This window comes from Rosa rugosa, chromosome 4, assembly GCF_958449725.1.
Source record: "Rosa rugosa chromosome 4, drRosRugo1.1, whole genome shotgun sequence".
Classification (NCBI taxonomy): Eukaryota; Viridiplantae; Streptophyta; class Magnoliopsida; order Rosales; family Rosaceae; genus Rosa; species Rosa rugosa.
This window is the reverse complement of record NC_084823.1, coordinates 7,759,002-7,768,342: the sequence shown is the minus strand read 5'-3', so window position 1 is coordinate 7,768,342 and position 9,341 is coordinate 7,759,002. Positions and strand designations below refer to the sequence as shown.

The window sequence follows — 9,341 nt, the reverse complement described above, 5'->3', positions numbered from 1 at the left end:
TTCACCATCTTCGCGGCGATCATTTCATCCAAGATTTCATGCTCTTTGTTCGCGTCGTAAGTATTACTCGCGAACTCTGGTTTGGTGAAAACCACTGACTTGTGCTTCACCGGCTCTTTGCACAACTTTAGTTGCTTTAGTATTGAAGCCTTTTTCCCGGTGAGTTCCAGCGCTGCTACTTCATCTTCTTCTGACTCCTCAGCTTCTGCCGTGCCAGGTTCCTCGCCCCTAAAGTAAGGGTCATAGGAACTTGAGTGTTGGCTCAGCGGCGCCACTGTCCTACGATTCCCAGGCATGTATGTTCCTTTGGAGGAGTTCCTCATGGAGTCCATTTCCCTGAGCAGATGCTCAAAGCTTCCCACCTCTGTGATTAATTCTCCCATAGAGTTGAACGTACAACCATGTTGCTTTTTACGCTGGCGAGGTTCTAAGCCCTTGATTGCCAGTTTCACCAACTCTCTTTCAGGCAAAACCATGTTCAACTTCCCTTTTTGGATCAGGAAGCGTTGGAGATATGTGACGGCGGATTCAGTTGGCTGCTGAGCCATCTGAGTGAGCGAAGCTAGGTCTACCTCGGGTTCAATGGTCCCGAAAGTTTCTCTAAACAACTTCTCCATCGCCGGCCAGTCCGCGATAGACCCTGGCTGCAATCTGGTATACCAGGTGAAGGCGGTCCCTGACAAAGAAGTCGCGAATATCTTGCACTTCAAGATGTCATTGTTCTGGTGTTGGCCACACTGTACCCAAAACCTTATCAGATGCGCCGCGGCGCTTTCGACATCTTCTCCTGAGAAGGTAGAGAACGTGATAGTCTTGTACCCTCTGGGGTAAGGAATTTGCAAGATATGTGGCGATGTGTTTGCTTGCGGCCAACAACTCTTCGTGGTTCTTCTGCATTTTTTAGTTCATGCCATCCAATTGCCCTTGTGTTTGTTGTGCCCCTAGCTCAAGCCTCTTGACCGAGATCGTGAACTCATCAAGCCGTCGGCGGTCCTCCGCAATGGCTTTTTCCATCTTCTCATGGTATGCAGCAGAATTCTGGTGAAGGATATTAAGCCGCACTTCTATGGTCGCATTCTCTGGAACGGGAATAGGAACAAAGTCAATAGTTGTAACCGCGCTCGCGGCTACCTGGGTGATGCTAGACGCATCGCCAGCCTCATTAGGCTGGGCGGCGGGAACTTTCTCACCTTTAGTAGTAGGCTGTCGATTTCCTCCTTGCTCGGTTGTCATCCCGGTCGATGGCGGATTGAGGGAAAGACCACGACAGTTTGCAAGCGAGTGCGGTCTGTAACTGGAGGTCTTGTGTTTCGGGCAGTTAACGTAAATTTTTTGATAAGGGTTTGCGCTTGACTTCCCAATGGTTGCGATCGCGAAGAAACGCTATGCAGTAGGTCCCATCGGGCGTGCCAAAATGTTTGGCTCCAGTTTTGTTGCAGCTGGTCAACAGTCTCTTTTCTGTGCGGGCGTGCCAGCATCGTTCGGGTGCGGTCGTCGGGGGTGTCCCTTGACCTGACTTCTTTTAAGCGATTGTGGACGAGGAGAGCACCAACCTCGTCGCGGGATTCTTTGTGCCTCGTGGTGAGGACTTTTGCTAAGCTTCTTCAAAATCACACAATCGATACTCGACATCGTAGATCGAGCAGAGCGAAAATCACTGGGAAGTGGGGAGAACTTGTTAAAGCGTGACTTTAGCTTGGTTGGTTTGCGAGGGCGTTACCCTTGCTTGGCTGGTTCCGTAACCGTTGTGGTTGCAGTACTACATTCGGCTCCCGAGGAGACTAGGACCGAAGCACGTTGACAGAGGGTTTGGTGGCACTGACAGTCGGCTCCTAAGGATTCTGGGACTGGAGTGTGGTCACCGGTAAGAGAAGGAGAGGGGTTGCTCTAGGAAGACTTGAGTAGTCGTAGAGATTAGTTGATGAATTGTGTCTGTTCTCTTTACTTCTTTCTAGTCTCTATATATAGGCTACCAAGCTATAGTGGTTGATCTTAAACAAATCATGATGGAGCACTTAATGGAATTATGGAGCACTTATGGGATTATGGAGCACTTATTAGGATTATGGTGGGTTAAGCACTTAAGCACTAATGGAGATGAGCTTAACCTAAACAAATCATGATGGAGCACTTAATGGAATTATGGAGCACTTATGGGATTATGGAGCACTTAATGGGATTATGGAGCACTTATTAGGATTATGGTGGGTTAAGCACTTAAGCACTAATGGAGATGAGCTTAACCTATTTTGGGTTCAAACAGTTCCATCGTCTTTGGGGTCAGTGGGAGTTTTGATGGTGGCAGTGTAGTCTTTTGCCACAAAGGCAGTTTCTACATCGGAAACCCAACGGTGGTACTCAAGTCCTTCTGAGTCCAAAATGTTAAATTCAGGTCGAGTTGGATCAGCCATCTACATAAACAAGAGAGAAGAAATAAATTACGCAGTCATAAAGACATCCACGTGAATTATTTTCCAAACATATAAATTAGATTTCAAGACCAAGATTCGTAATGGTCACATTTTTTCCGATGCTATGTGAAAATACTTTATCACGGTAAGTGTGTGTGTATAATGCGCATGAATTTTCATTATCATGGCAAAGCGGATTGTATATGTTGCATTCTAAAAATAACCATAGCACACTTAAACATAACATATAAAAATAAACTACATGGCATGCTCAAATTTCACAAATATACAACAAATTATATACTACACATAATAATAGCAAGAATATATCATGCATAAAATAAAAATGTAAACAGTAGCATAATACAAAGCATGCGTAGGCATAATTTATATAAGCGTAAATAAAATAAAAACATGCTCAAAATTTCATAATAAACCATAAACAATAAAATATATATTCATTCTTTTAAAGATAATTATATAAAACATAAATAACAAGGCATGCTTCAAATTATCAAAATTATCTAACTAAACATGCTCAATAATAAAATCTAATAAAAGCATAAACAATAAAGTATAAAGCATGCTTAAAAATAGAAAAGATAAATAAAATTCACATGCTTGGTTAAAAAAAAAAATAATAAATAAATAAATGGGACAATGATAAAAAGGTCATTTTAAAGTGTCTTATTATAATCTAGATACCACAAATGTTCCTATGATAATTAAGGTCACATATTAACAATCTGCCACTAAAATTAAGCATAATTACTAAAGCTGCCACCGGCAACTCCCTATCTCGCTCAAACCCGTCTGAACTCTCTCTCTCGCTTATTCTTCTTCTCCTCCTCCACACAGACACATACCTTGAGAGAGTGTGAATGGCGAAGAATGACGCGTCGTTGAGGATCGGTGTATGAATTCTTGAAGCGGTGACGACTCGCCGTTAATCGGATCGCTCTAGATCGTTCAGGTCGATCCGGCGACGTTGAAATTAAACGCCTCGTGGCCGCCGCCGCGATCCACCCCCTCATCACTGTAAGTTCTGATTTTTCAGTTTTTCAATATTATTAATCAATTTTTGTTTCGAATTTTCACATGCTAGAATGTATCTATGTGCTTCTGTTTGGTAGATTACTTGCTTTGTTGCCTGAGAATTTGGAGAAGAAACTCGAGTGTGAAGCCTCTTCTTTTGTTGCTTTGATATCTGGTTATTGATTCTTTACAAGCTTGTCAATTTGGGTAACTCTCACATAAACCCATTTCAAATTTCTTACCTTTTCTATTTTGATTATGGTTCTTCGATGTGAATGCAGGTCTGGATACGCCGATTACACAGACCCTGTTCACTTACCTGCTTTTGGGTGCTAATTCTCACATGGATCTTCCTTGGCGCTCGATATTCCCTATGGCAATTGTTTGGTGCAGCCTTCTGTGTGGTTGGGCTTGGCATAGTGCTCCTCTCTGATGCAGGGGTGGCTGGGAGAGGTGACTTTCTGTCTTTGGCCTTCTGGACTAATCTTAAATTTTGTTTAATGATCAGGAAGACTAGAGTTTGAGTGTCATGAATTGGTTTGTCATAGATTTTGTATGTTTGTTCCTTGATTCGGTGACATTTTATGCAGTACAGGGTTAGTTTTGATGGATAGTTGTTTACAGGGATTGTTGTTGGCAGGAAAAAAACCTGGAGTTTAAATTTTTGAATTCATGCTGAATGTTGATTCTTATGTGGCATGTAGCTAGAGCATTATTTTCTGCAGTCTTATGTTTCTCTATACGCGCAACCTTATCTATGGGGACTCATGGTTTAAGTTCTAAAAATTAATTGTGTGTCATATTTTTTCCTTGTCATTGGAGAAGTCAGTAACCATAATACTGCACTGAAGATAGAAGATAGATTCCTGTGTCGTACATTTATGTTGGTTTTGAGTAATTCAGCTTCTTTCAGCATGCTAGATCAGATCATATCATCTTTAAAATCTGGTGGTGGCATTCCTAAAATCAAAGATGCCTTCCTTCTGAATGTATCAGAATCAAGATCCAGCTTTAAACTTTGATTTTTTTTTTTTTGTATAAACCGCTGACTATTTAGTTATATTCTCTGCATTATATTAACTCTTGAGAAAAACCGGTTGCTTTGACAATTTTTAGTTAGGTTATCCTAAATACAGTTCAATTGCTCTACAATTTTCATGTACACTTGGTGTGTGCTTTTTATTGATGATGTTTGGTCGTTCTTTTTCTGTATCAGATAACAGGTTGTTCATGGATAAGTTCCAGGAAGTTGCTGAGTCCCAAGAGCCTGAAGAAGAAAATGAAGATGCTAGTGCAGCTGCTGGGCTTCTCGAGAATTTGAAGGTTGAGGAGAAAGAGGCTGAGACCGAAAAGAAAGATGAGGTTATGTAGAACCTTGTACGTGGTTATTTTTTATTCATCCTTCAGGTGGTTCACAACCTCTTCTTGGAGTTGGAATTAGAGTTTGTATACTGCTATATTATGCAAGAAGTTCCATGGATTAGCTTAATGAAGAAATGCATTATTTTTATTGGACTTTCGGTGGTTGTAATAATCTGTTTATTATGCTAGCTGCAACCAGTGGAGGAACCAATCAAAAAGAACATAAGCAATTGCCTTCTTTTGAAGGTAGTACTCCGTACTCCCGCCATTTTGTTCTTTTGCAGAGAATTGGGGCTTTTTTAGTTGCTTAGCTTGCAGTATTTTGTTCTTTCCTAGAGTGTCAAGGCTTTTTTAGCTACGTAGCTTGTGGTTAATTTCATTGCTTTATAGCTTTTGCATTACTAGTTATACTAATTATGACATTCGTAAACCTACCTGAAATTCAACCAACCACTTTTATTTATTTTTCAACCAAATACCAATTATGTGTTGTTATATGCAGTATTAGTGAGGTCACTGGTCAGATCACTGTTAACCTCAAGTCACTGCTCATGTCATAATCATGAACATGTCTTTGACCATGTCACTATTGTCAAAATCACTGATGATCTTCTCATTTTCACAATTTTGTACAGAATATACAAACATGACACATGGGCCGGGGTAAAAGAAAACAGAGGGAAGAAAGTGAAGAAGAGGATAATGAAGAAGAAACATAACCAATTGTAAACTCTAGCTTACTAAATTTGTATATTTTTATGGTGTCACTTCTATGTTTAGTTTTCTTTAATGAAACATTATTTTTATAGACATTTTGCAGCAGTTCAAGTTTTAGGCATATTCTGAATTGACCAAGTCACTGTAATTATTTTTATATCTAATGTTGATCACAAGTTGATAGCAAAGTCATTAACCAAGTCACTGGCATGTCACTGACTAAGTCACTGACCAGGTAACTGTTAACCTCATGTCTCTGTTATGAACATGTCACTGGCTATGTCACTGGTCATATCTAATGTTGATCATAAGTCGATAGCCAAGTCATTAACCAAGTCACTGGCATGTCACTGACCAGGTAACTGTTAACCTCATGTCTCTGTTATGAAGATGTCACTAGTCATATCAAATGTTGATCATAAGTCAATAGCCAAGTCATTAACCAAGTTACTGTCAATTACATGTCATTAACCAAGTCACTGGCCAAGTCACTGTTATTTCCATGTCACTGACTAAGTCACTGACCAGGTAACTGTTAACCTCATGTCTCTGTTATGAACATGTCACTGGCTATGTCACTGGTCATATCTAATGTTGATCACAAGTTGATAGCCAAGTCATTAACCAAGTCACTGGCATGTCACTGACTAAGTCACTGACCAGGTAACTGACCATGTCACTGACAACGACATGGCCTGTGACTTCACTGGCCAGATCACTAGCTGGCCAAGTTACTGGTCATGTAACTGACCATGTAACTGATCATGTAACTGACAATCCTTTTTATGTAACTGACATGTAACTGACCATGTCACTAGCCAAGTTGTCTGTCACTTACCATGTCATTGTTATACACGTCCATGACTATGTCACTGTCAATTCCTGGCTAAGTCACTGTCAATCCCTGACCAAGTTACTGGTCATATCACATGCTCTGTCACTGGCCAAGTTATTGTTAACCTCAAGTCATCGACAAAGTCACTGATCATGTCACTAGCCAAGTTGTGTGTCACTTACCATGTCATTGTTATACACGTCCTGACCATGATACTGTCAATTTCTAGCCAAGTCACTATCAATTTGAAATTATAAGTTGAAATATGATATAATTATTTCTGTATTTGATTATGAAACAAAACAATTCGATTCCAATTTTTTATTTGACTGAAGATTTAAAGCTTTTTTGAGTGGAGATGATACATGACTGTCTTTAAAGCTAGCAAATACAATGAACACAGCACAAGAATATCAACAGTAAGTTTCATCTGATTCATACTGTTGAAAGACAGACAAAGAGTCTAATGCTTGACAGCACACTTTATAAGGAAATATACATTAGGGCAAGGCTAAATAGCTGCAACGATCAATTGAAGGTCAAGAAGTGTTATGGTTATGATATAAAACTTTTGACAAAGTATGCCCAGACTTGGACTAAAATAGGAAGAAAGATAAGAAATTCATTTCTTAAAATAAATCTGGGTTCAACATTGAGGAGGTGAAAATACTCGAATCATTATCATATAGTTAAGAAGAAATCAGTAGCCTCTTGAAAAAAAAAAACTTCATATTTCAAACTTGTAAATGCATAAAGAAAAAGCTTTGTAGATGGAGAATAGTTTTTCTTTTTGCAGTACAGAGTGAGTAAACAAACTAGAGCATCTGTTTTGAAAAGAAACGTGCTTAAACATAATAAACCTTCATATCAAATTTGAGTTCTCAGAGTTTACAGAATTACTAAAATCAGATGTAGTAAAACCATGAAATACAAACCGCAGTTGCATATACCAAAAACTGAACAGATGATCACACAGATTATAAATGAGATGAAACAAATGAAAAATAAATACATAGTTAGAGCCAAATAATTTCACTAGAATGGAAAACAAAACCAGGAGAGGTAGTTAAGAACTGGACAACATGGTATGAGAGCTCAGTAGATCATAACTGTAACTAACCTTGAGCTCAAAATTTATCCAGGAAGTGGAATGAAGAATATTTGGCTAGATGGTGACAAACCAGACTTGAGAGATAAAGGATTCAAAGGTAGTTTGACCTACTTAGAGTTGTAACGAATAGTACGATCTTATCAATGCCAATGCCTTTTGCTGTAAAATGCATTTGCGACGAGCACATACAATTCCATACTCTTCCTTTTACTTCTACAATTCCATGTGAATGGGAAAATCATTTGGGTAACATAAGCAGAGAAATCTAAAACCAAATTAAGGGAGTAACAATCAAAGTTTCAGCTACTAAACAATCATATTGGACCATTCAAGTAGTATCAAACAAAAACTTAGATCTGATAGATACTCAACAATTCAAATACCCGTAACCGACAACCATAACCCGAGATCGAAGCGAACCTAAAAGCCAATCTTTTATCAAACAAAAACTTCATCATTCAGAACCACACGAAATCTTATCAGATAAGTTCTAAACCCAAACAACATCTTTATAATGTTTCTGATATCGGATTATTACACAGGAAGCAAAGATTTCAGTTCTCTATTTCAGTAATGTTTTGAAATTCTCATTTCTACCAATCTGAGCAATCATCAAATGAAACAATGAGGATTTACACATTCCACATTTACTTCAAGTCTTCAACACAATCTTTACTTATCGAAACACTTCATGATTCAGAACCACACAAAATCCTAACACTACAATTATACTTTTCAATTTAAAAAACTGTAATTGCCATACAAAACTGTAACCCTGGAATTAATCAACGCTTAGATCTATTCCTTCTCAAACAACATTATCCATTCTCATCAAAATTGCTACTTCAAGCACAACACAATCCATTAGATTTGTTCACCATCACTCAAATTCTATCACATACTAAATCTTGACCAAAACACCTCGACAGAAAAAAAAAGAAGGCCAGAGAATGAAACTGAAAATTGAAGGAGTTACCAAAATTGCGACCGACAATGCAATGCCAGATAGGTCCGTGCCTGGAGTCAAACTCCTTTCGCGACGTCCTTCTCTACGCTATGAGTCTCAAATGCCTGAACAAAACCATAATTCCCTAAGCGAAAAACCTATTTCCGAATCAAATCCAGTGATTAACACAACAAACGTGCTTGCTGGTGGAGGTGGTGACAGCCGGCGAGGGTTTCCGGTCGTCTAAATTCGGCTTCGTCGGCACAGTCCCGAGAACTCTTCTCTTGGCGTCTTGGCTCATTTCGCTGTCTCCTGCTTCCAATTGTGGATAACAAATCAGAGGCGCTACTGTAGAAGTAGATACCGGCTTCGCCGTCAGTGATGAAAACTAAGAGATCCGAGTAAGCTCCGGTGCGGGCGAGGTTCTCTGGTAGGGAACCGCTTCTAGAGGTCTGTTCTCCGTGGAGGATGAGAAGATAGAGAGAGAGACAGAGAGAGTTGCCTTTTAAGGACAGAATGGGAATCAAAAAATTAAAAACTGACCTTTTTTAACATTACTTTATTATTTAAAATGACTAAATTAATATTACTAACAATTCATAATGGACCTTTTTATCAAGTGGAAAACTAGGTGACATTTTTATCATTTCACACTCTAATGTGACCTTTTTCATCATTACCCTTAAATAAAACATACTTGATTTCGTGAAAATAAAACAATCCTAGCGCACGCGCGTGTTGATGCAGGCGTGCGTAGCTATGTTTTTGTGCTTGAGAAAAAAATGGTCCGCTTCCTCCCTCTTTGCAGCAGTGGGTCACGAGGATTTTTTTTTTTTGGCAGTGGGCTGGGCTGCTTGTGCGTGTTGGTAATCTGGTCCGGATCGGGTCTGGTGCTGCAGGCGGGTAGAGGCTGCAGGCAGTCTG

At 39.4% G+C, this 9,341-nt stretch overlaps 1 long non-coding RNA gene across 1 annotated transcript; it reads left to right on the top strand.

Annotated features, from left to right (window-relative positions):
- Nucleotides 1-3,243: 3,243 nt before the first annotated feature.
- LOC133742666 (uncharacterized) lies at nucleotides 3,244-5,631 on the top strand. The gene is made up of 4 exons (XR_009862666.1): nucleotides 3,244-3,449; nucleotides 3,728-3,899; nucleotides 4,998-5,054; nucleotides 5,444-5,631. It is a non-coding gene; the product is annotated as an uncharacterized LOC133742666 (long non-coding RNA).
- Nucleotides 5,632-9,341: the final 3,710 nt, after the last annotated feature.